Here is a 25,105-nt window from a genome sequence, read left to right as displayed (position 1 = left end):
CCTGTGCTCAGCGCATCCCCGCTAGTCCAGAAGGTCACCCTGACATTGGAGTCCTCCACGTTTTCTTTCACTGTTCCTTATAATACTGTCCTGTGTTGGCCCGAGTGGGCTGCTCCTGCCGAGACACACCCTTTGCCTTTGGGTCACTCATTGTTCGTGCTGTGCCCTCTCTGGAATGAGGGTCCCTCTGTGGAGAACCTGCTAAAACCCCATTCTGACTTTCGGGTGCAGCAGAGTTGCCCTCTTTCCCAGGAAGCTTCCCTCGTTTCCCAGCAGGAGGCACGCGTTCCTGTAGCTCTTACATCTCCCTTGTGAAGCTTGTGTCCCAAATTACTCATTCTATCTTGGTGTGCGTGTATACTTCGTCAGACCTTTGAAACTAAACTCTGTTTCATCTCCCTCCTCTCCTCTGTGTATGAGGACAGTGCTCCATCAGTGGTAGAAGCTCAAATATTTGTGGAATCACTTTGGGCTTAGGGGTGACACTGGGTGATAACTGTCCTCAGGAAGCCCCTATAAAGCATTTTCCAGAGAACTTGGTGGAACCTGTGCAGACCAAGGCCAAGGCCAAGGCCAAGAGGGTGTAATTAAGGCCTCCAGGGCTGTGCATGGGCTGGGCCCTGTGCTGCTTGCCCACCCCTGGCTCTCCTGCCTTTCCTTCCCTCTCACTCACAGGGTGGGCACTTCCTCCCTTTCTTAAGAAATTGCCGTTTAAAAAGTTTAAACAGGAGCAGGCAAATATGATTCTTTTGGCCTTCCCTCCTTGACTTCCCCTGTTCTCAGTGATGAAAGACATTGGTTTTGTTTGTAGTCCTACTCCATGCCACTCACTGTGTACTGAATTTACTAGAAATTCTCCACTTCAAATGGGATATACTTCGAAAGGGTCATCATATCATCCCCATTTCACAGATGAGAATACTGAGGCTTGGAACAACAAAGTAACTTGTCACCGCGGAGTTGCAGTTTGAGCCTAGGTTTATCTGCCTTTTCTGTCTGTGTTCTTTCCTCCCACCAGGCTTTCTAGTGACCTGGTCATCACTTGGGTGATCACTTATTTAGATGTTGTCCACTCTCCTGTTCTCCACACCATGGCTTTTAGTAACATGGTCTTAGAAGCCTAAAAGATTCTGCATCAAACGATGCTGACATCTGTCTCATATCTCCTCTTTTATTCATTATTTGAACCCAGTAATTACAGGTAATGTGAAGGCCCTAGGAGAGCACTTCATATAGAAAGAGTAATAATAATACAGAAGTAGTAACAATGCTTTAAAAATCATGCAAGTAACATATGTTTAATATAGAAATTTTTAAATTTTTATTTTATATTGAAGTATAGTTGATCTATAATGTTGTGTTAGATTCAGGTGTACAGCAAAGTGAATCAGTTATACATATACATATATCCATTCTTTTTCAGAATCTTTTCCCATAGAGTTCCGTGTGCTATATAGTAGGTCCTTGTTGATTATCTATTTTATACATAGTAGTGTGTATATGTTAATCCCAAACTTCTAATTTATCCCGCCCCTCCATCTTTCCCTTTCGGTAACCATAAGTTTGTTTTCTAGGTCTGAGTCTGTTTCTGTTTGGTAAATAAGTTCATTTGTACCATTTTTTTTTTTAGATTCCACATATAAGTGATATATGATATTTGTCTGACTTACTTCACTTAGTGTGATAATCTCTAGGTCCATCCATGTTGCTGCAAATGGCATTTCATTCTTTTTTATGGCTGAGTAGTATTCCATTGTATCTATGTACCACATCTTCTTTATCCATTCCTCTGTAGATGGACATTTAGGTTGCTTCCATGTCTTGGCTATTGTAAACAGTGCTGAAGTGAACAATGGGATGCATGAATCTTTCAGAATTATGATTTTCTCTGGGCCCAGGAGTAGGATTGCTGGATCGTATGGTAACTCTATTTGTAATTTTTTAAGGAACCTCTTATACTGTTCTCCATAATGGCTGTGCTGATTTACATTCCCACCAACAGGGTAGGAGGGTTCCCTTTTCTCCATACCCTCTCCAGCATTTATTGTTTGTAGACCTTTTGATGATGGCCATTCTGACTGGTGTGAGGTTGGTTTTCTTTTTTCTTTTTTTTTTTTGCGGTACACGGGCCTCTCACTGTTGTGGCCTCTCCCGTTGTGGAGCACAGGTTCCGGGCGCGCAGGCTCAGTGGCCATGGCCCACGGGCCCAGCCGCTCCGCGGCATGTGGGATCTTCCCGGACTGGGGCACGAACCTGTGTCCCCTGCATCGGCAGGCGGACTGTCAACCACTGCGCCACAAGGGAAGCCCAGTGTGAGGTTTTTTTAAAATAAATTTATTTATTTACTTATGGCTGTGTTGGGTCTTCGTTGCTGCGCACAGGCTTTCTCTAGTTGCGACGAGTGGGCTTCTCATTGCAGCAGCTTCTCTTGTTATGGAGCACAGGCTCTAGTCACTTGGGCTTCAGTAGTTGTGGCACGTGGGCTCAGTAGTTGTGGCTCACGGGCTCTAGAGCGCAGGCTCATTAGTTGTGGTGCACGGGCTTAGTTGGTCGGCGCCATGTGGGATCTTCCTGGACTAGGGCTCGAACCCGTGTCCCCTGCATTGACAGGCGGATTCTTAACCACTGCGCCACCAGGGAAGTCCCTCATTTTAGTTTTGATTTGCATTTCTCTAATTCTTAGTGATGTTGAGCATTGGAAAATTTTAAAAATGACGAAAAGAGAAAATAAGTTCTTACAACCCTATATACCAAGAGATAACTGTGTTAAACATTTTGTTGAATGCTTTCCTGTACTTCTAGTATTCTCTCTTAATATATTATTTATTCTGTTTATTTACAGTAATAAGATAATGTCAGACACTGTGTTACTCAACAAAGTGTCGTAAATACCTTTCTAGACCAGTAGCAACTCAGAAGTATCTGTAGCCTGTAGTGGACTTACTTACGTGATGTCCCAGAGGAAGGCAGTAAAAGCAGGTGAGTGCAGGGAGCCTGATTCCCCTCCACAGGAGGAGGGACTTTTATCATGGTTAAGAAGACGTTGGCCAGGACCCACTGAATTGGTTTTCTCCGTCCATTAACACATCTCAATTCTCAGTTTGAAAAGCACTGCCCTAGAGATTACAGAGTACTGGAGGGCAAGCTTGGGCAGACTTGGAGTTTTCAGGGAGGCGGGGAGGGTTCTGAACTCAGTTGGGGTTTGAGGAAACATGGGGAATTTTTTGTTCCTCTGTTTTGGCCGCACCGCGCTGCATGCAGGATCTTAGTTCCCCGACCAGGGATGGAACCAGTGCCCCCTGCAGTGGAAGTGCTGAGTCTTAACCACTGGACCGCCAGGGAAGTCCCAACATTGGGAATTTGAGTTAAGACCAGGAGCCTGAGGGCAGTGCCCAAGATCATTCACAGCCAAGTGTGGGTCTCACTGCCTGGAACAGCCAGGACGTGACGTGGCATCCCAGGAGAGGGGCTTTCTGTTCTGGTTTTCATTGGTTTTCCTGGTGTGGGAGGAAGGCCTGCAGGATTGTCCAGATCACCTGCAGGGGATCACAGCAGGGAAGCCCCTGGGGAGTCTCAGGGTTGTAGTGAGTCCATGAATGAAAAGTGGATGTATGTAGGAGTTGGGAAAGGTTAAAGGGAACACAATTTTTAAAGTACACTGATTAGATTTTTCTTCTGTGCAAGGAAAAAAAATCTATATATTTTAGAAAATGTGTAAATACTAAAAAGCCCAAGGGGGAAAAAACCATCCTTAACATTTTGCATGTCTTTATAATCTTTGTGTGTGTGTCTATATAAGCACCTGTTCTTTCATGTTAGCATTATTGTCATCATCATCTTATTTTATGACCTACTTTTTGTTCCTTAATTCATCATGGAAATTTCTGATATTAAATATTCTTCTAGTAGGTGGTTTTTACTGATCTTATACTTTATTACAATGCATGGATGTATCATAATTAACAGTCACCCATTGTTGAACATTTAAGTTATTTCCAGTCTGTTGCTGTCCTTCTAGATTACTAAGTCTTTTTTTGTGTGTGTGCTTAAGAAATATTTGAAGTGAAATTGCTAAGTTGAAGGGTTGCTTGCATATTTTAAAGACATTGCTACACACATCCAAACTGCTCTCTAGAGAAGTTTTATTTACTTTCATCATTCTTGTGTGAAGATTGTCCATTTCTTCCTACTCTGGAAACAGAGACAGAGAGAGAAAAAAAACACTTTTCTATATGATAGGTGAAATATGCTATCTTCATTGTTGTAGTTTGCGTTTCCTTTTTATTAATATTGAGGCTTAGATTTAAAATTTTTAAATTCAGTTTATTTAAACTTAAAAAAAAAGTTTATCTGTTCAGTAGCCCAAAATCAGCCACTTTAAATATGTGTGATGCAAATGTAAAAAAAGTCAATTTGACTTGTGTTGGTAATATGACTTGTCTTCATTACACGTAGTTTGTATTGGTTATAAGCTGAAAGTCTGATTCTTTAAAGAGATAAGGTTGCTAGATTTTTCATATGATAATAACTTGGGGATTTAATTAAAATATGAAACCAAGCCCTCAGACTTAGAACTCTGGACTTAAAAGTCGACAGCCTGTGAGAGAGTCCTCGGACTGGGAGATGGGAGGCCTGAGTTCTAGCCCTGGCCCTGCCGTTCCTGGGCTGAGGGCATAGAAGAGTCATTAGAACCAACTGAATCTCACTTCTGACATCTGTCAATTGAGGAGCTGGACTGGATGATGTTTAACCTCTAGTTCAAAAATTCTTTAGTATATTTGCTTTCCAGAGAAAGAACTGCAACTGAACCTTGGCTCTAGGGAGAACCAAGCCAAAGGCAGAGCAATTATATTCAAGACGTAGAACACAAAACATGAACGGATAGTGAAGTAGTGTTTGACCTTGGATTTTAACTGCTTAAAATACCTGCAAACAGGCCAAGACAAAGAGCATTGAAATGAGAGGTCAGAGCCGAGTAAGTAAAGGTAATCCACTTTACTACACAACTGCAGTGACAAAAACACAAGTGCTTTTACATGATAGTGTTTAGATAGCTCGCCAGTTTAGACAGGTGTGTTAGTACCTGTTTCCTGGTGTCATTGTGTAAATGCTTCTGATAGGAAAAGTCCTGAGAACCATTATGAATGTCATTAAGTACAGGACCTGACTTATAGTAAATGCTCAATGCATACATATATTTTATATGTAATGAATGAACAAAGGGGATTCCTTGCACATTACAAGTTTTTCCAAATCCTACTTTCTAACACACATGGTTCTACTGCTTTAGTTGTGTTCAGGGTAGCCTCTTTCTGAACATGATAACCCGTTTTGTTTGCACCCACCTGACTGCATCAACCGTCTCATCCAAATCTCCTTAGTGTTCTCCTCTGCAATCTGGGAGGCAGTTCTCACGCCAAACTGGGAAGTAACTCTAATGCCCTTGTATGTTTTGGTATCAGTTTCCTTTGTTTCTCTCAAGGCGGAATTATTCCTCTTCTTCTGCTTACCTTTTGTATTAGTTTTCTGTTGCTGCTGTAATGAATTACTGCAAACTTGGTGACTTAATACAAATTTACTCTCTTAACTATTTGGGAAGCCAGATGTCTGCAAGAAGTCTTACTGGGCTATCAAGTTGGCAGGGCTGATTCCTCTTGAAAGCTCTAGGGGAGAATCTGCATTCCTGACTTTTTCAGCTTTTAGTGACTGCCTGTATTCCTTGGTTTGTGGCCCCTTTCTCCGTCTTCAAAGTGAATCACTCTCATCTCTGCTCACATTACCCTCTCCTCTTCTGCAGTCAAATCTCTCTCTGCTTCCTCTTACAAAGACAAATTGTGATTACATTTAGGGTCCACCCAGAACATCAGCTTCTCTCCCCATCTCAAGACTTTAACCTAATCATAGTTGCTGTTTTATTGCCCATATAAGTTTCTAGGGATTAGGATGGACATATCTTTTGAGGGGAGGGGATGACATTATTCAGCCTACCTTTTTTCCTTTCCCACCCTGAACTTTTTCCTTTTCTACTTACTGCCAACTATTTGCTGTTATAGGAACACACACACACACACACACACACACACACACACACACAGAGCTATTGCATTTACCTAGAGAAATATTAGTTTCCTCCCCAAACAAACAAACAAACATTCATTCCATGTCTGAATTGCTGTGCCAGGTACTCTAACCAAAAAGGGTAAGATTGCTCCTTAGCTGACAGGACTAGGAGGCAAGGTATAGTACAGAGGAGAATATAAAGAAGCCCCAAATTTAAGATACTGTTTTGTTGGCAAATCTGCAACCCCTATTAAAACAAACCCTCCTTATTAGCTGAGCCACCTTCAAATTCATGAGTTCCCTCTTTGTCTGTTTCTTTTCTATTCCTGAACTTGCGCATTGAGGGTTTTTGCATCCATCCCCCTCCCAAAATGAGATATAATTAACATACTATAAATTCACCCCTTTAAAGTGTAAACTCCAGTTGCATTTAGTATATTCATAAAGTTGTACAACCATCACCACTATCTAGTTCCAGGATGTTTTTATCACCCTGAAATGAAACCCTGTATCCATCATTGACTGTCCCTCCACATTGCTCTCCTTCTCTCCAGGAAGCAAAGAATCTACTTTCTGTCTCTATGGATTTGCCGATTGTGGACATTTCGTATGACTGGAATCACATAATATGTAGTTGGCCCTCTGAATCTGCAGGTTCCTCATCCATGATTCGACCAACCGCTGATAGAAAATACTTGGAAAAAAAATTCCGGAAAGTTCCAAAAAGCAAAAGTTGACTTTGTTATGTGCTGGCAACTATTTCCATAGCATTTACATTGTATTAGGTTATTATAAGTAATCTAGAGATGATTTAAGTTAAACAGGAGGATGTGTGTAGGTTATAGGCACATTCTACACTGTTTTATATAAGGGACTTGAGCACCCGCAGATTTTGATGTTTCCTAGGGGTCCTGGAACCAATCCCCCACGGAAACCAAGGGATGACTGTATGGCCTTTTGTCAGTTAACATAATGTTTTCAAAGTTCCCCCATGTTGTATTGATAGTACTTACCAGCATTTTATTCTTTTTTATTGGTGAATAATACTCCATTGTATAGATATGCCACATTTGGTTTATATATTCATCAGTTTATGGACGTTTGAGTTGTCTCCACTTTTTGCTGTTATGAGTAATGTTGCTGTGAGCAATCATGTACAAATGTTTGAGTGGACAAATGTTTTCATTAGGTAGCTATATGGGAGTGGAATTGCTAGGTCATAAGGCAACCCTGTCTTTAACTTTTTTTTTTTTTTTTTTTGTCTTTAACTTTTTGAGTAACTGCTAGTGTTTTACAAAGTAGCTGAACCCTTTCACAATCCCACCAGTACTATAGGAGGGTTCCAGTGTCTTGACATCCTTGCAGACTTTTTATTGTCAGTCTCTGATTATAGCTGTCCTGGTGGGTGTGAAGTGGTATCTCACTCTGGGTTTGATTTGCATTTACCTGATGACTACTAATGTTGTACATCTTTTCAAATCCTTTGTTCATTTTAAATTGAGTTATGTACCCTTTTTTTAAATTGTAAGAGTTCTTTATATATTCTGAATACTAGACCCTTATCAGATTTATACAATTTTTCTCCCGTTCTGTGGGTTGTATTTTTACTTTCTTGATAGTGTCCTTTAAAGCGCAAAAGTTTTATACTTTGATGAAGTCCAATTTATCTGGTTTTTTTTTTTTTTTTTGGTCACTTGTACTATTGATGTCATATCTAAGAAACCATTGCCTAATCCAAGGTGTTGAAGATTTACTCCCTTTTTTTTCTAATAATTTTATAGTTTTAGGGCTTACCTTTAGGTGTTTGATTCATTTGAGTTAATATTTGTATATGGTCCAACTTCCTTCTCTTGCATGTTCATATCCAGTTGTACCGGTACTGTTTGTTGAAAGACTATTCTTTCCCTTTTCAGGATAAGCTTTTTGTATTCTACAGAGAAACCAGATGGGTTTTGATAGGGATTGTGTTTAATCTTGAGATTGTTTTGGGAAGTAGTGCCATGTTAATAATTTAATTCTTCCAAATCTTTGTCTATGGATAGCTTTCCATTTATTTAAGTCTCCTTTAATTTCTTTTAATAATGTTTTATAGTTTTTAGTGTACAAGTCTTGCACTTCTTTGTTAAATTTATTCCTATTTTATTCTTTTTGATGCTATTATAAATGGACTTTTTTATAAATTTCATTTTCGGATTGTTGCTAGTGCATGGAAGTAGAATTGATTTGTGTGTATGTGTATCTCTCTTTCTATAGATCAGTCTAGAGAGAGAGAGAGGGAGGGATCTTGTTTTTTGGGGGTTTTTAAAATAAATTTATTTATTTATTTATTTATTTTTGGCTGTGTTGGGTCTTCGTTGCAGCACGCAGCCATTCTCTAGTTGTGGCGAGAGTGGGCTACTCTTTGTTGTGGTGCGCAGGCTTCTCATTGCCGTGGCTTCTCGTGTTGCGGAGCACGGCCTCTAGGTGCCCGGGCTTCAGTAGTTGTGGCACACGGGTTCAGTAGTCATGGCTCATGGGCTCCGTAGTTGTGGCACACGGGCTTAGCTGCTCCGTGGCATGTGGGATCTTCCCAGATCAGGGATCGAACCCGTGTCCCCTGCATTGGCAGGCGGATTCTTAACCACTGCGCCACCAGGGAAGTCGGATCTTGTTTTTTTTAATTTTCCCTTCCTTCACTTTTGGAGTTTGTAGTAGATTTTTTCAGTTTCACCTACTATCCTTCCACATTATCCCATTTTTACTTTTTTTTCAGTTATTTAAATATATTTTTAAAGTCTCTTTCACACTGTTCTGCTATTTTTAGCTCTTGGGGCACCTATTTTTCCATTTGCATTGGCTGTTTCTTAGAGTGGGTTTTTTTCTTCTTTGGTCTTAACCTGTGACTGTGAGTGCCTCTTCCGTGAGGGTTAACATGGGAGTTTCATGGGACTGGGACTGTGGGAACCCAGAGGAGTTTTCTTATTTGTCTCAGTCAGTGCCCGTGGGTATCATTGCTTCTGGGCCATTTTTTTGTATTATTTTCTTGGCCTGGGGCCCTGCTACTACATGGAGGTTATGTATGTGGATACCATACCTCCATGTGGGAACAGTCTTGGAATGCTGATTTCATATTGGTGAGGTTTTGAAAAGTTGATTTTTATTTATTTATTTTTACCCGATCCCCAAATAAAAGCTTCCTTGCAAAGCTTAGGGAGTGGGGGGCATGAATGTTTTCTACTGAGGGGCAACCCTGTATGACTGCCCCGTTAAGCTAATAGCTCAGCTCTAGCCAGCCAGTTTCATGGGCCCTATGGTCTGTATGCCCCTTTCCTTCCTATAGATCATCAGAGTCTTAGGCCCTCGACATTAAGGCTATATCATGTTCTCATAGCCTTTAAGTCTTCAAAGCTTCAACTTTCTCCACTGACTCTGAGTTCCACCTTCAGTTCTGGCCCAGGGATTTATTTTTCATGATTTTGACGTTTTTTCTTTGTATTTAAAATGTCGTTAGTTATATCTTATTCAGTTTTTCTGTGTGTTTGAAACAGGCAGTCATTCTTTGTCATCTTTGCTCACCATATTGATTAGAAACTTTATCACTGCAGTCTGATTAAAGGATTTGTAAGACTTTTTTTTTTTTGCGGTACGCGGGCCTCTCACTGCTGTGACCTCTCCCGTTGCGGAGCACAGGCTCCGGATGCACAGGCCCAGCGGCCATGGCTCACAGGCCCAGCTGCTCCGTGGCATGTGGTATCTTCCCGGACCGGGGCACGAACCCGTGTCCCCTGCATCAGCAGGCGGACTCTCAACCACTGCGCCACCAGGGAAGCCCTTTGTAAGACTTTTGAATCACCAGATTGCAATCCCTGATTTCCTCAGAACTTTAAACATAAATAAGTGGTAAGTAAATATTAATCCAGTGGATGGGTGTTCTGCAGATCCTTTTACTGAGTTGCCTTGTACCTGAGTAACCACAGTTGTGTCGTGTAGTGAAGTGCAGTCTCATCAGTAGCCACTTCATTCCTTGTGGAATACCACTTTCTGTGCACGTCTCAGAATCAGTAGGCTAGGTTCTAGGTTTTAACATGGCATGTGAACCCAAGCTGTGAAAATGGTTACCTGGGGACTGTATTTTTAGGTATTTACAAATATGGATCTTATTTCATGTCTTATTAAATAAGGTTCTATCTTGATATTAAGAGTAATAAAGAAAGGTTACTTCTATATATTTATCTTTCTCTGGAGACAGAAATCAAAGTTCGATCATCCAAATTAACATCTCTTCTTTGTAAATTTTTGCTTTAAGAAAAAACAAAAAAAACCTTCTCTATAATCTACTTCTTCTAAGCTAGAGATTTGAAATCCTCTTTTGTTGTGATAAAAAAAAAGTCTCCTCTTCACAAGGCTGCTCTGGACCTAGTGCTTTCCCCTGTAGGATCAGAAAGAGAGAACAGAACTAAGGAGCCGTATGTCAAGTCTTTAGCAGTAGGAATCAACATCCTGGAAGGGAGCCTGCCTGTGTTGGTTGTGGAATGAGACTCTGGAAAACGTGGCAAAATAATCCGTGGAGAGAGCTAAGTGTGCCTCCCTTTTATCTTTCTAAAGACTAGCCTTCTTGCTTCAAGAGAACCTGTTAGTAGAGTGTGGTGAGTCCCTGCAGACTGCATGCCCAGCATTTCTGGGATAACTGTAGGGGGTTCTGAGCAGCCTTTTTCCCACACTCCATGTGAAGACGATTGGGATGTTGGGGATACGCAGACAGGCTTTGACTCAGAGAGAGGAGAAGGATGTATTGTCCTCAGGGAGGTGGCCACAGCACTTTCTGCTAATGGAGTAACTGGGAGAAAATGCCCCAGCCAGACTGTGGGAGCTTAAGACCCATCTTCTGGGAGCAGAAGATGGGAAAGGAAAGAAGAGAAATAGGCAACTTTATGGGACAGTTTTGAAACCAAAGCAAATAGAATTATTTTTCCAGGTTTCCTGGACACTTGCTCATTTATGCAAACTTGAAATTGTTCTTGGGGGAAGTGAACTTGGATGACCTGAATGACAGCCACAAAAACCATTACAAAATGAAACCTATTGAATTCTGAAAGGAATGATTTGATATATTGCAGCGTCACAAGATAGGTCAGTTTGTTGTTAACATCTGTACCTTCTAGACCTTCCTTTTATGAGTGTGTGTGTGTGTGTGTGTGTGTGTGTATTTATGTCTATGTGTGTATGTATGGATGGATGCATAGATAGGTAGGTAGGTAGATAGTGTAGAAATAGAAAATAGCAAACATGTACTACTGAATATTCTGTTGAGAATGTTTTATTAAAGCTACATCTAGACTTTTTAGTCGTTCTTCATCTTTTAGTTTTATGGAAATTACTTAAATCCATGGGATTACACTTGATTTCTCCTTTGAATTCTTTCTTGGGAGTGTCCAATTATGGGAAAAGTTGATCCGCATCTCCTAGGGTACAAAGAGCTTAAGTTACATACTGCTTATTTGGAACTTGATACCAGTAAATCCACCATGACTTGGCTAAATCACGCATACCTGCTACCATCTTATCCTTGTGACGGGGGCTTGGTTAGGGTGAAGGAGGATTTCCTGAACATCAGGAGATAGAAGCTTTTTGTTTTTGAAACCACTATTCCACACACTGAAGGGTCCAATTTAAACAAAGCTTAAAAGAAGCTTCCTTTTTTTTCTGGTTGAGAGAGAGAGTAGCGTTAAGGCTGGAGGGGGGTGATCACAGCCAAACAATAGAAGGATTGATGCTGCATCTGCTGTACTCGAATGCTGTGCTGGCTTCTCTGGAGTATTGAGAAGAGTTACATATTGTCCTCAAAGAGCTCATGTTTTCATATGTAGACATGACCAAAGGTAGTAACTGCGTCAGTTAGACTCAAATTATGTGATGTAGCACTTTAGAGGAGAGGAAGGCCAGTAAAGGTATGTGTAATCAGTGAAGTTCAAGAGCTAAAAAACAGATTTAGAGAATGTCTTCCTCCAATAGGACATAAAGGTCTGGTATTAGCTATGATTCTGATCCTGGAGTGGCAGAGCAGCTATGGGATTGCAGGTGCCATGGGTGGTATTTGAAGAGCATGTGAGATGGGATATCATGGAGGGACTTCATGAAGTAGGGTCACACGGGAAGGGTTCAAGGGACTGGGTAGCCTGGTGAGAACAAAGCATGTTCATAATAATGCCTATTTATATTATTACTATTATTTAAAATATTCATTTAATTTTTGGCTGCGTTGGGTCTTAGTTGCGGCACGTGGGATCTTTGTTGCGGCGTGCAGGATCCTCCGCTGTGGCGCGGAGGCTCCTCATTGTGGTGCGCAGGCTCAGTAGTTGTGGCGCATGGGCTTAGTTGCCCCATGGCATGTGGGATCTTAGTTCCCTGACCAGGGATTGAACCCGCATCCCCTGCGTTGGAAGACGGATTCTTAACCACCGGACCACCAGGGAAGTCCCTATTTATATTATTATTAATGACTAACACGTACATAGCCAGACGCTGTTCTCAGCACTTCAGGTGTATCCTTATAATCCTCCCAGCAACTCTCTGTGACACAGATATTACTATTATCACTCAATTACAGTTGAGGACGTCGAGGCACAGAGGAGATAAGTAACTTATTTAAGGCTATATAGTAAGTGGTGTAGTTGAGATTTGAATCCAGGCTCTCAGGCTTCCGGGTGTGTGCTCTTAACCACTGTGCTGACTGCTTCAGTCAGTGTGAGACGAGTTGGAAGGAGTTACAAGCAAGGGAAATTGTTGGGTCAAGGTCAAGATTGCAGGGCCTGGGTGCTGGGGATGCAGTGTCTGTTTGGTGGTCACGCTGAGGCGTTAGTGATGTAGATGGGAGTTAGAGGTCAGCGGCATCGAGCCCATCCAGGAAGCACAGGGGCAAAACCGATGGTCAGGAGCCCTTTCGGTGTGCTGGGCTCTGGGGATAGAGCATTGAATAAGGTAGGTAAGGTCGCCGCTCCCTTGGAACTTCCATTCATTCTGGTGATGAAGACAGACGATGGAAAGCTACTCGACGGGGAAGATGGTTATGGGTTGTGGTCCGTGCTGTGGAGGAGTCAGTGGTGTGATGAGAATTCCTGAGCGGGGCCCACGTGGCATAGGGCAGCAGAGGGAAGATGTCCCTGGAGAAGTGACATTTGATCTGTGATCTGAAGGATGAGACAAGCCCAGCCGCGTGAAGGATGAGGAAAGCTCATTCCAGGCTGTGGGGATAGGGACAGTCCAAGGGATGGAAAGGAGGCCTGGGTGGCCCCGGCAGAACGGGCGTGTGTTGAGGCTTGGTGGGAGATGAGGTTGGGCAAGGAGGCGGGGCTCAGTTAGACTTGAGGGCCTTGGTAAGGAGTTTAGATTGTTTCCTAAGAGCAGTGGGAAGCCACTGCGTGTTAAGTAGATGGGTGGCATGGTCCCATGGGAGAGCCAGGGTGTTAACTAGATGCCTGTTGGAGCAGGCCGGGGCAGGGAGGAGCCTGAGAGAAGCGGGGAAACAAGGTGGGGAAAGAAGAGTTAGGATGTTTCTCCCCCATCTGGTACCTTAAAAGTTTGAATCACAGCTAATGTGGCCTTTCTGCCTGGGGAAAGATGAACCTCATGTCAGATAAAGCTTCTTAGTATTCGGGTTGTGAACAGGATTCACAGCAACAAGGCTTGATACGTACCTTTTAACCATTTGACTATCAATTTATACCTATTTATATATATAAAGAACAACCATATGAACAAACCATATGAGCATATGAACCTAAAGATGAAAAACTATTTTTGCTTTTATAGGCCTTGAATTTATAAAATATGACTTTATATGTAGTAGATGCTTTTGGCGTGGGGAGCTGAAGACACTTTGGAAATACTATAATTAATTACGTTCTCTAATGGATGACTTTCTTATTTCTAAGGTGGAGACTCAAAATGGAGGCACAGTTGCTCACTCACTCAGTACCTATATCCTGCTCCATTTTTGCTGTTAGAACCTGGCTTTAATTCAGGGTGGTGTGGTGATCAGCCTCAGACAGTAGGTTGTGCTGGTCTGAGCCAACATGCCAGTCCTGACCCCTGACTTGCGAGCATTCCTTGTAACCAGCATGGCCATGTGAGCTGGTCCTGGTCAGTGGGACCTGAGAATAAGTCCACTGGGTTGGGGGTGGGATTTCTGGGACAGAGCTATTGTCCTGATAAAACCTGACAAATGAGCCTGTCAGTACCCTTTGCTGCTTGCCTCTGCTTTCTGCCTCGAATGCTGATGAGATGTGTGAGTGCACAGCAGCCCTTATGTCACCACGAGGTAACAAGCAGAAAGGAAAAGCCAAAGGTATCACGGAGATACCTGCCCTGACATTGTTCCTGTTGAACCAACACTAGCAACCCTGAGCCTGTCCACTACTTCCAGTTTGTTGCATCCACTCTTCGTTAGGTTTCTGACACTGAAAGGTGAGCACAGTGCTAACTGAAGCAAATATGAAGATGCGGTGTTATAAGTTTCATCCTGTGTGTTGTGATTACCTCATAAATGTCCCTTGATATTCAGTATGACCTTTAGCCTGTGTGAAAACAGTTTCTGAAAAGGAAGTTCTAACTTGTATTAAAAGTTGTTCAGGGCTTCCCTGGTGGTGCAGTGGTTGAGACTCCGCCTGCCGATGCAGGAGACACGGGTTCGTGCCCCGGTCCGGGAAGATCCCACATGCCGCAGAGCGGCTGGGCCCGTGAGCCATAGCCGCTGAGCCTGCGCCTGGAGCCTGTGCTCCGCAGCGGGAGCTGGCCCACGTACCGCAAAAAAAAAAAAAAGTTGTTCACAGTTGAAGATGATGAGTTGTGGCCTTAGAAATATAATTTTTGAAATAGATGAATTCGTCTGTGTGAACCTGCTGTAGCAAGTACCACAGAGCCATGCTTCATGGCCACTATCTTCCTTATGGCCTTTTGTGTGATGGTCTTAGTCAGTGTTCTGGTGAACTACATCGTGTGTATTTATGGCTTTATAGGAAACTATAATAGTACTAGGGGTAATAGCATAAATAGTCTGATTCTTAAAAATGTGAAGCTTCAACAGGCTTTATTGGATTTCAGGGTAATGGTATTATTAAATTTTCTGCTTCTTTTCAAACTTTCTTATGGCTAAGTTCCACCCTGGTGGTTTCAAGAAATTTGGAGTCTAGATCTGTATTTTTATGGAAAAAAACTTATCCTGGAATTCTCACTTGCTGAATTGAGGGGTAGGGGAAATAATTTGGATTTGTTTTTGTTTTTACTGTCTTGGTCTTTGGGTATAGCATTCAATGAATTGTTTTCCATGGGGAAAGTAGAAATAGCCCTGTGGTATGCATCATGGAGCTAATATAAAGTAAAAAATGAAATTGTATTCTAAGCTGTTAGGGAAAAAAGGGACTATAAGTCATAGGGTCATCATATTATAAGGAGAAAGGAATTGTAGACATCATCTAATAAAATCTCACTTTTTTCATAACCTTAAAAGTTGAGACTTAAAACAGTCATTCATTTAAAAAATAAAAATACATGTGGTTACCCTCTGCACCCTCTTCCCTAATGAAAGATTTTCCCAAAGGAACAAGGAGACATTGTTTGTATAACCCAAGGGCCTTCAGAAGAAAGCTTTATAAGCTGTCTGTGCTGACTGCCTCATTTTACAGATAGGAAACTGAAGCCCGTAGAGGACGAAGGTTATTTCTTTAAGGTGGACCAGAAAGTAGCTCTTGGGCAGGACCATGAAACCTTCTAGATTTATTAACATCTTTAGGGCCGTGTGCTGGAATTCAGATGGCAGATGGATGACCTTGGGTAGATCAGCGTTTGAGCTCATCCTTGAGTGCTGCTGAGGGTTTGACAGGCACTGGTGGGAGGCAGGGCTTCCCAGGCAGAGCCACCGGTAAGAGCGTGTGAGTGGGACAATTTCAGGCAGTTCAGGAAAGGGTGCAAAGCCCAGTCTGGTGCCCCTTTGGGGTCAGGCGGTAGAGGAAAGGCCTGTGTCCATAGAGATTAGGGACAAGTTCAGGCCAGTTCGGGCCAGTGCATGGAGCACCTTGAGAGCCCATCAATGGAGTGGGGATTTTATTTGGTAGCCAGTGAGGTGCTCTTAAAATAATAACGATGATGATGATGGCTAACACTTACATAGCCCAGACTGTATGCCACCACTGTTCTGAATGCTTCACGTGCTCTTGCCTGTTTAATTCCCACAAGCCTTTGATGTAGGTACTCTCATCTCCATTTTACAGTTGAGGAAACTGAGGCACCGTGAGGTTAGATGACTTAACCCAAAGAGATACTCATAGGACACGATGGAGAAAGAATTCGAACCCAGGACTGGCCCTGGAGTCCCACTTTTAATGGTCTAGAACATGGTCTGGTGGTGATAAAGGTGGTGGATTCTCTTAGGAAGATGGATCTATAGGAGAGTTCAAGAGGATCGAAGTGAGGGCAGAAGGGTGATCAGGAGGTGATGGAAGGCCTCCAGGAGAGTAATAAAAGCTTGGCGTGGAAATGAAGGGAGGAGAATACAGCTGGCAGGAGCTTCTGAGATGGATCAGTGGTGCCAGGTCCCCAACTGCATATGGAGGCCGGGGAGGGACAGAGTCAGAGATAATTGAGACATCGCTTGGATGTCCGCCTCACTGGATTAGGGAAGTTGAGAAGGAGATTTGTTGGGAAGGTGGTGATTTATTTTTAGAGCCCTCTTTTCTCACAGGTTTTTAACCTGGGAAAACTATCTGGGGAAGAAAGCCACGTAAGTGTGTCCTAACAAATTTCTGAGTTTATGGACTCTCCCCAGCTCATCTGTCTTAGCCTGGTGTTGGGCCCACAGTAGGTCTAAATAGTTATTTTTTAGACACTTCGTGATCTTCACAATTCTGAGGCTGCTTGTCCTCTTCCCAGCTTAAGAATATTGGGTGGGGCTTCCCTGGTGGCGCAGTGGCTAAGAATCTGCCTGCCAATGCAGGGGACACGGGTTCGAGCCCTGGTCCGGAAGATCCCACATGCCACGGAGCAACTAAGCCCGTGCACCACAACTACTGAGCCTGCGCCCTAGGGCCTGTGCTCTGCAACAAGAGAAGCCACTGCAACAAGAAGCCCACGCACCACAACGAAGAGTAGTCCCCGCTCGCCACAACTAGAGAAAGCCCGTGCACAGCAACGAAGACCCAATGCAGCCAAAAATAAATAAATAAAGTAAATAAATAAATATATTTAAAAAAAGTAGAATATGGGGTGTGAGAGCAGGAGAGGTGATGGGTGTGGTTCTGCATCTGGAGGGCACTGTTTGTTTCAGCTTCCCCAGCAGTGACCCTTGACTTCCACTTTCCTGTCCTCCCTTAGGTCTTATGTGTTGATGGGAGGGAGATAGAGGAGATGGTGGTGTTCCTTTGTGAGTGGGCATCCGGTGCTGGGAGGAACGCCCTGTTCCGGTGGCGGCCTCTGCCCGCAGGTCAGGGCTGAGAGCAGTGTTCTTGCCTCCTGTCGCCTTTCTGAGAAGGGTGATCCTGGCCTGGCAGGTCTTCTCTGAGGACTCTAACTTCCGGTCCCAGCTGAAGGACCCAGAAGGGACAGCAGTAGCAAGATCGGTAGCTAATATCCTTCTGGGAAAAAAAAAATCCTGAAGTGGATGAGAGAACGTGGCAGTTACCGTTTGGGTTTATGTTTCATCACAATATCTGCAGTCTTGGGCATTTTCTTCTCCTCCTTTTCTTCCTCTCCTGCCTCCATCATTCCTTCTCCTTCCATCCTTCTTTTTTTCCCCTCTAATCGGAGGAGTTGCTAATTGGGCAGGGTCAGTAAATGTGATGCACCTATTGTTGTATTTGATTTTGGTTTTACATCTTGATTTCCCAGGGAAAGGTAACCCTGGCAAGTCACATAAGCATTGGTTGCGTGTGGAATTTATGCAGCATGCGCTATTCTGGGTCTGGCTACAAGGGGAAGATGAAGGGACTAGAAGACTGGGCTATCCCTGTCCTCAAGCCCCTTAAAAACCTTGGAAAGACAGGATGCATATGTGGGTTCAAGGCCTGGTCCAGTCACTTGCAAAAAGTCCATGCTTTCTCTTGTCTCTCATCCGTAAAATGGGGGAGGTAATGTTTGCGTCAAAGGGGTGTTGTGATGCACAGATGGGACAGCATGTCTGAATACTGAGCACTTCTCTTATCTCCCTGTTCTCATTCAATTAAAAATTTCTGGGTAGTACCTTAAGATGATCCCAGAAATACTAGAGGGAGATGGGGGAATCTAAGTATTGTGTTAAATTGCTTTATGTGTGTTTATTTCATTTCTGCCTAGTGACCATGTTATTGTTATTCTCAAGATGAGAGAACTGAAGTTCAGAGATGTTGAAAACAAAATAGCATCATCACCTGCTGCAGATATGACCTGGAGCAATTATTCAGTGTTTTGTTGCCTGTTACCTCATCTATAAAATGGGGATAATAATAGTTCCCTCCTCATAGGGTGAATATAAGGATTGAAATGGTTAATATACATAAGTCTTGAAACAGTACCTGTTAAATAGTCAGTGTGGTAAAAGTATTAGAAATTATTGTTATTCAGACAATTTCCAAATCTCTTCTAAGCTGCTGTATGGTGAAATCAGGATTGATTCACATGCATAATGTGTTGAAATGAGATGAAACTATAGTTTCTGAAATGTAGAGTGGATTTGGTTTTCATGGAGAGGCATTGGGGAAGTGATGTTAGAAGCATCAGGAAAAGTCCAAAGGAGAGAGGGGAAAGGATTTCACTGGCTGGCAGAAAAAGAGAGCTCCAGAGATAATTAGGAAGCAGGTCAGAAGGAAAGCTCTGTGTTGCTTTCGTTATGTGCCAGGAGAGAAGCCGTTTCCTGATTGCTTGGTTATGACACTCACCTTCTCCTGGAACCGGTAGCTGAGGGATCAATAAACTCTGTAAATGGGACCTTTGGAGTCCCTGCTTCGCCAGCTCCCTCTTTCTTTCCACTTCCTGGAAGAGGCAGTAGAGTAGGATATTAAACTAAGGATCCCGCAATCAGGAGACCAGGTTTGGAGCCTGAGCCCTGCCGCTTACTAGCTGCCTGATGTTTTGCAAGTTTCTTAATCTCCATATAGCTCCGTGTCCTGCTTGTGAAAGGAGGAGAATAATGGTGCCCACCTCCTAGGGCTTGTAAGATCTGAGAAAGATTGTGCACACTGTGTATGTTTAGCTCAGAGGAAGCCTTCAGCAATTGTTAGTTACCCAGGGCTTAATATTATCCCCGGAGCTTTGGTTAGAAATTCGGGCTCCGTGGGCAAGCCATATGTGGTGACATTTGGGGGCATAGCCTGTTCGGGGTGAATCCCAGCCAAAACCATAAAAGACCCTTGGCTCTTATCACTGTCTCAGTCAAGGATCTGGCATGGAATCTTGAGTCGCTTTTGAGGTATACGTTTATCTGCCTCTCCTTTCCCTCAGAAAAGTGTCTTAGAGCTTAGAGGAGAAGTGGACATAGTTTCTTCTTCTGCTGGGTTCAGAATACCTGGACCCTCATTTCCCTTCCTCTGATTTTTAATTCACAACATTACTGCACAGTGGGACTTTTATATTTAGCAGTTGAAACACAATTTCATTATAAACTAATCATTTTGCACTTGTAGTCTTGGTCATGCAGAGATTTTTCTCGTTACCTCCTTTGTTCTCACTACCGAGATAGGATAGGGGAATGAATAATGGGTTTCTCTAAGAAATATTAACAGGTGACAAAGTGAACTAGATTCTTCAGAGTCACAAGTCAAGAAGTCAAATCCCATGTGTCCTGACTCCCCATTCCGGTGCTCTTTCCACAAGACCATGGTTCCCCCAGCCTTCCGTCTTGCCTCTGTTAATAGGGCCTGCCGGGTGTTCCATGCTCTCTGTCCGTGGAATGGCTTCGCTTTCTGATGTAGGCATTACCAAATGACCTGTGTCAGCTCTGTGGGGAAACTTGAAATCCTTTCTTCAAAAACTCACGCATTCTACTTCAGATGAAATCATTTTCCTTGGTCAATTTAACAAGATCCTTGCTCTTTCGTTTCCTTTAATTATCTTGTTAAAAAAAAAAAAAAAAGAACTGGAGAAGACCATTGCTTTATGAGGCAGTTCATCTCTTATGTTTTCTCTGAGAGGTATATTAAAGCCCAGTTAAGCAAATTAAGGCTTCATCTCATTCTTGTTTGCGATTGTTCTGTTCGGTGCTTTGCTATCACTGCCGTCGGCATTTCTCACATGTATATTTGGAATGTCTTGGAGTATAGATTTATGAAAAGAGGTTATCTTTGTTCCATGCATTACAGGCACTGTGAGCCATTTCCATGTAGTGCCAAACTGTCACACCAGGGTTCTTTGCTTTTTTAATCTCTTCCTCTCACCATGAGAAGTCCTATTAACATGTTTTCTGAGCTGCAGAGTAAAATCTGTCACATACAGCAGGGAAAGCAGTTGGGTGGTAGCTGTCTTCCTTTTCACAAACTCTAAACTAGTCTTCCTTAGTAAAACTTAGCCTTATCACCGTGTACCCCAGAGCCTTCATTTATGAATAGGAGACATATGTAGTGCAGGGAGGGGAATGGGATGGGTTGCTTGCTACTTCTTTACCTATTTATTTTAAAAGATACATGGCATGTGTGTATATATATCTTCATGTACACACTTTATTTCTTTCAATTTGAAAATAACTCTTTTGCTCTGAATATGAAAACACTTCATACTCATTATTAAAAAATTTACACAAATCAACATGAAACATTAGAAGGCACTTTTCTAAATCCTACTGCACAGAGATTACTGCTGTTAACATTTTGATGAATTTGCCTATTCATTCCTTTATGAACTATTTATTAACTTTGCCAGTGTTCTGCACCTACATGAAACTTTATAAAAGTACAGAAAACTAATAAGATTAAACCCCATACAGACTTAGTATTAAGAAGAAAAAAAGGGAACACAGTTATATCCTTATAGACAATGAAAACATGCCCAAAAGATATGATTAAAAAAAAACTAATATATTATTTCAAAAGAAAAAGAGATCATTAAAAATTATCCAAGACATGAAAGAACAGCATAATCTGAATTAGAAAAATCTCAGACAAGATGACAGAGCTCAAAGAATTAGAAATTAGAAAAAAATCACTTTAGAAATAAATTCTTAGATGGAACACAAAATCAGATAAATACCACAAATACTGCCCTAAGAGAAATTGAGGGTGAAAAGGAGGAAAAAGTTAAAAATTGATAGGAAATGAAGAAAGAAATAAAATTTGGGAAAAGGTGACAGATATTAAAAATAGGAAAAGAAGATCGAACATACCATAATAGGAAAAGCAAACCAAAGCAAGGGAACAGTACAAATACTATATTTCAAGAAAATTTTCCTGAGAAAAAGATTTTAAATGACATTTTTAAAGGGCAAATCATGTATTTTAGGGTATCAGCCTAGAACAATCAATGCCAAGATGTTTTAGTAAAATTACTGGATTAAAAAGAAGAAAAAGCAAAGTCCTTTGGGCATCTAGAAAAAAAGAGAAAAACAGCAGCAAAAGAATTAGATGGTTCTCAGACTCTTTGAAGAAACCTTTTATATCAGAAGAAAATGGGATAACATATTTAAAGTCCTCGAAGAGAAGAAAATATGAGCCTGTACTTTTTATGTCTAGCAATATTGACTTGCAAATGTGAAGAACACCAACATTGCATCAACATGCAAGAAGTGAGAGGAGGAAATATTGTTCCCATGAACTCTTCTTAAGGTATCTCCTAAAGAGTGAGCTTTAAACAATGAAAATAACTGGAGAGATACAAGATGAGCCCGGACATCTCAAGATAATAGCTAGCAAGGTTGTTATCAAAGATTATTAGGACCGTGTCTAAAGGACTCAGGAGCCAACTTGAAGGGGCCTCTACTGGCATGGGGCAATTAGAGCTTCAAAAATAAGAATTCCAAGGATGTTTAAATCTGTGAGGGTTGATGATAAGGAAAACAAATTATTGGTTACCTGAGGTTAATGGATCACCAATTCATTGTCTTAAAAGTGGTCAAGAAGGAACCACGTGTTTACCCTGCCTTTCTTATATGAACGGATCACTGGATAACCATGTAGTAGATGAGGGGAGGCCCTTCCTAAATTTTTTTCCACCCAATAAATGAAAATGAAATGAGAGAATTAGACTATCATTATTTTGCAACCCCCGTTGATTTAATGGATCCGGGTATTGAGAGACAATGGCATCTGACATTAGAAACCCAAGAAAACCGGATCTCGTGTGCCTCTTGATGAAAGATCATACAACCAAATGGATTGAATCTCAGTATTTTTCAAGCCTCCTAACCCAGATGCCAATTTGCAGGAAATTCGGAGGGTGGAGGAACATGTTAACCTGCACCATGAATATGTAGTCAGCAGAATTCATACTGTGGAAACTCCATAGTTCAAGTGGTCCAGATTCTCTAAGGAATAAATTGTAAGATAAAGCGAAGGATAATGGGGGAGGTAGAGTAAACGTAACTTAAAATACATGTCACATTTTTTTAAAAAATGGATAAGAATTCACTGTGTTGACCAGAGTTGTAACCTTGGGTAATGATATCATAAAGAAACACAAGGAAGTGAATATGATAAGTTCAAGATAGTTTGTTTACTTTTAGAGGAAAGGAAGAAATTCATGGAGGGCATTTTGAGTTGGCTAGAAAAGTCTGTTTCTTGATCTGGGTGGTAGTTATACGAGTGGTTTGTTTATAATAATTAATAAACTATTTGTTTTGTGTGATTTTCTCAATCTGTGTTTTATTTTACCATAAAAATAGTTTTAAAAATTTATGGGGCTTCCCTGGTGGCGCAGTGGTTGAGAGTCCGCCTGCTGATGCAGGGGACACGGGTTCATGCCCCGGTCCAGGAGGATCCCACGTGCCGCGGAGCGGCTGGGCCCGTGAGCCACGGCCGCTGAGCCTGTGCTCCGCAACGGGAGAGGCCACAACAGTGAGAGGCCCGCATACCGGAAAAAAAAAAAAAAAAAAAAAATTATGAAAGAATGACACTATACATGCTGCCTTTGTTTCAACTTTTTATTTTAATTTTCAAACATACAGAAAAGTTGCCAGCACTGGGTATGAAATGCCAGTATACTCATCATACTGTTTTATTGTTAGTTTTTCATTCAATATTTAGTAGAGATCTTTCTATAAAACTAAATATAGAAATATCCTCACTTTTAAATAAATGATGCATAGTATTCCATCGTATAAATTAAATCAGTCTTCTATTGATGGACATTTAACTTGTTCCTGGTAGAAATAATGGTGCTTATATGTCCTTATGACAAATTCCTAAAATTTGCTGTCATGGAGTATTCTGATGTGCAGCATGTAAATGGTTGTGTATTGTGAATGAACAACTGTAGAAACCAAAGATGCAGCCTATATTGATCAAGACAGTGCCATGTAACTGAGGGAGGGCATAAATCTCCAAGAAAAAACTTGATTCCCTGAAGCAGGGTCCTCACATAGCATCATACGTCCCCTGGATCAATTCAGGTTTGATCCCAATGGCTCTTCTGTTGTCTCATTTTGGTTGTTGTGGGTATAGTTAGTGTTATCATTTGTCTGTTGCCACAGTAGTGCTATGCAATGAACCACCCCAAAATTTAGTGGCTTAAACGGTAGCCATTAGTTTCTACAGAATGGATGAGTCATTTTTACAGCCTTTGCTAGGTTCACTCATGTGCTTTCAGTCAGCTGCCGGTATAGTTGCAGATCTCTGCAGGGCTCTCCCACATGTCTGATGGTCGGCTGGCTTAGGCTGATCTCAGTGGCCTTGGACAAGAGGACTCAGCTATGCTACCCAAGTCTCCAACATCCTTTCAACAGGCCAGCCTGGGTGTGTTCTCGTGGTGGTGGTACAGATCATATCTTTCTCAGGGAGCTGGAAATGGGCTATGCTTTGCCAGCTTCTGTGCCATCCCACTTGCTAACCTTCAACTGACCAAAGCAAGTGACATAGCAAGGCCAGTCAGTGAGAAGGGACTGCAAAGCGACAGCGCAGACAGTGAGGATACAGAGAAGTTGTTGATTGAGGCCATTAACGCAGTTCATCCTCCACAGCCATCCGGCAGCAGATTTTAAGTTGGCACTTCTTTTTTTAATTAATTAATTTATTTATTTATTTTTGGCTGTGTTGGGTCTTTGTTGCTGCGCGCAGGCTTTCTCTAGTTGCGGTGCGTGGGGGCTACTCTTCATTGTGGTGCGCGGACTTCTCATTGCGGTGGCTTCCCTTGTTGCGGAGCACAGGCTGTAGGCACATGGGCTCAGTAGTTGTGGCTCGTGGGCTCTAGAATGTAGGCTCAGTAGTTGTGGCGCACTGGCTTAGTTGCTCCGCGGCATGTGGGATCTTCCCGGACCAGGGCTCAAACCCGTGTCCCCTGCATTGGCAGGAGGATTCTTAACCACTGCGCCACCAGGGAGGTCCTAAGTTGGCACTTCTTAGAAGCATTAAACATTGCTGTTATTTCTAAACTGCAGATGTTATACCTTTGAAATATGAAAAATGGGGATCAAGTATGTTTGTGGGGGGAGCATAAAAATTTTCTTGTTAAGGGTTATAAAGAGGGGCTTCCCTGGTGACGCAGTGGTTGAGAGTCCACCTGCTGATGCAGGGGACACGGGTTCATGCCCCGGTCCGGGAGGATCCCACATGCCGCGCGGAGCGGCTGGGCCCGTGAGCCATGGCCGCTGAGCCTGCGCATCCGGAGCCTGTGCACCACAACGGGAGAGGCCACAACAGTGAGAGGCCCGCGTACCGCAAAAAAAAAAAAGTTATAAAGGTAATTTGTAAATGGAAAATCCTACATTTATTGTTTTGTCTTGAAAATATTTCTTTTCTAGTTGTTGATGTTTTCCCCTGGGATATAGTTCCGGAAACATGGTTTTTCCTGTGTTTATTTTTCTTTGTTCTTGGAGTTGGTTTTGAAATCTGGCTTTGAGAACATTGACTCAAGTAAGATAAAAAGCTAAAATCGCAAATCAACCTCTTTAAATGTTTTTGCT

General features: G+C 42.2%; 1 protein-coding gene across 29 annotated transcripts in view; it reads left to right on the top strand.

The window, feature by feature from the left end:
* APBB2 (amyloid beta precursor protein binding family B member 2) overlaps positions 1 to 25,105 on the top strand; it is a 373,983-nt gene that overhangs the window by 143,484 nt on the left and 205,394 nt on the right. The gene's annotated exons all lie outside the window — the stretch shown is intronic.

The sequence above is a fragment of the Pseudorca crassidens genome, chromosome 4 (assembly GCF_039906515.1).
Source record: "Pseudorca crassidens isolate mPseCra1 chromosome 4, mPseCra1.hap1, whole genome shotgun sequence".
Lineage (NCBI taxonomy): Eukaryota > Metazoa > Chordata > Mammalia > Artiodactyla > Delphinidae > Pseudorca > Pseudorca crassidens.
Note: the sequence above shows the minus strand (reverse complement) of the source record. Positions and strands in the feature narration are given on the sequence as shown.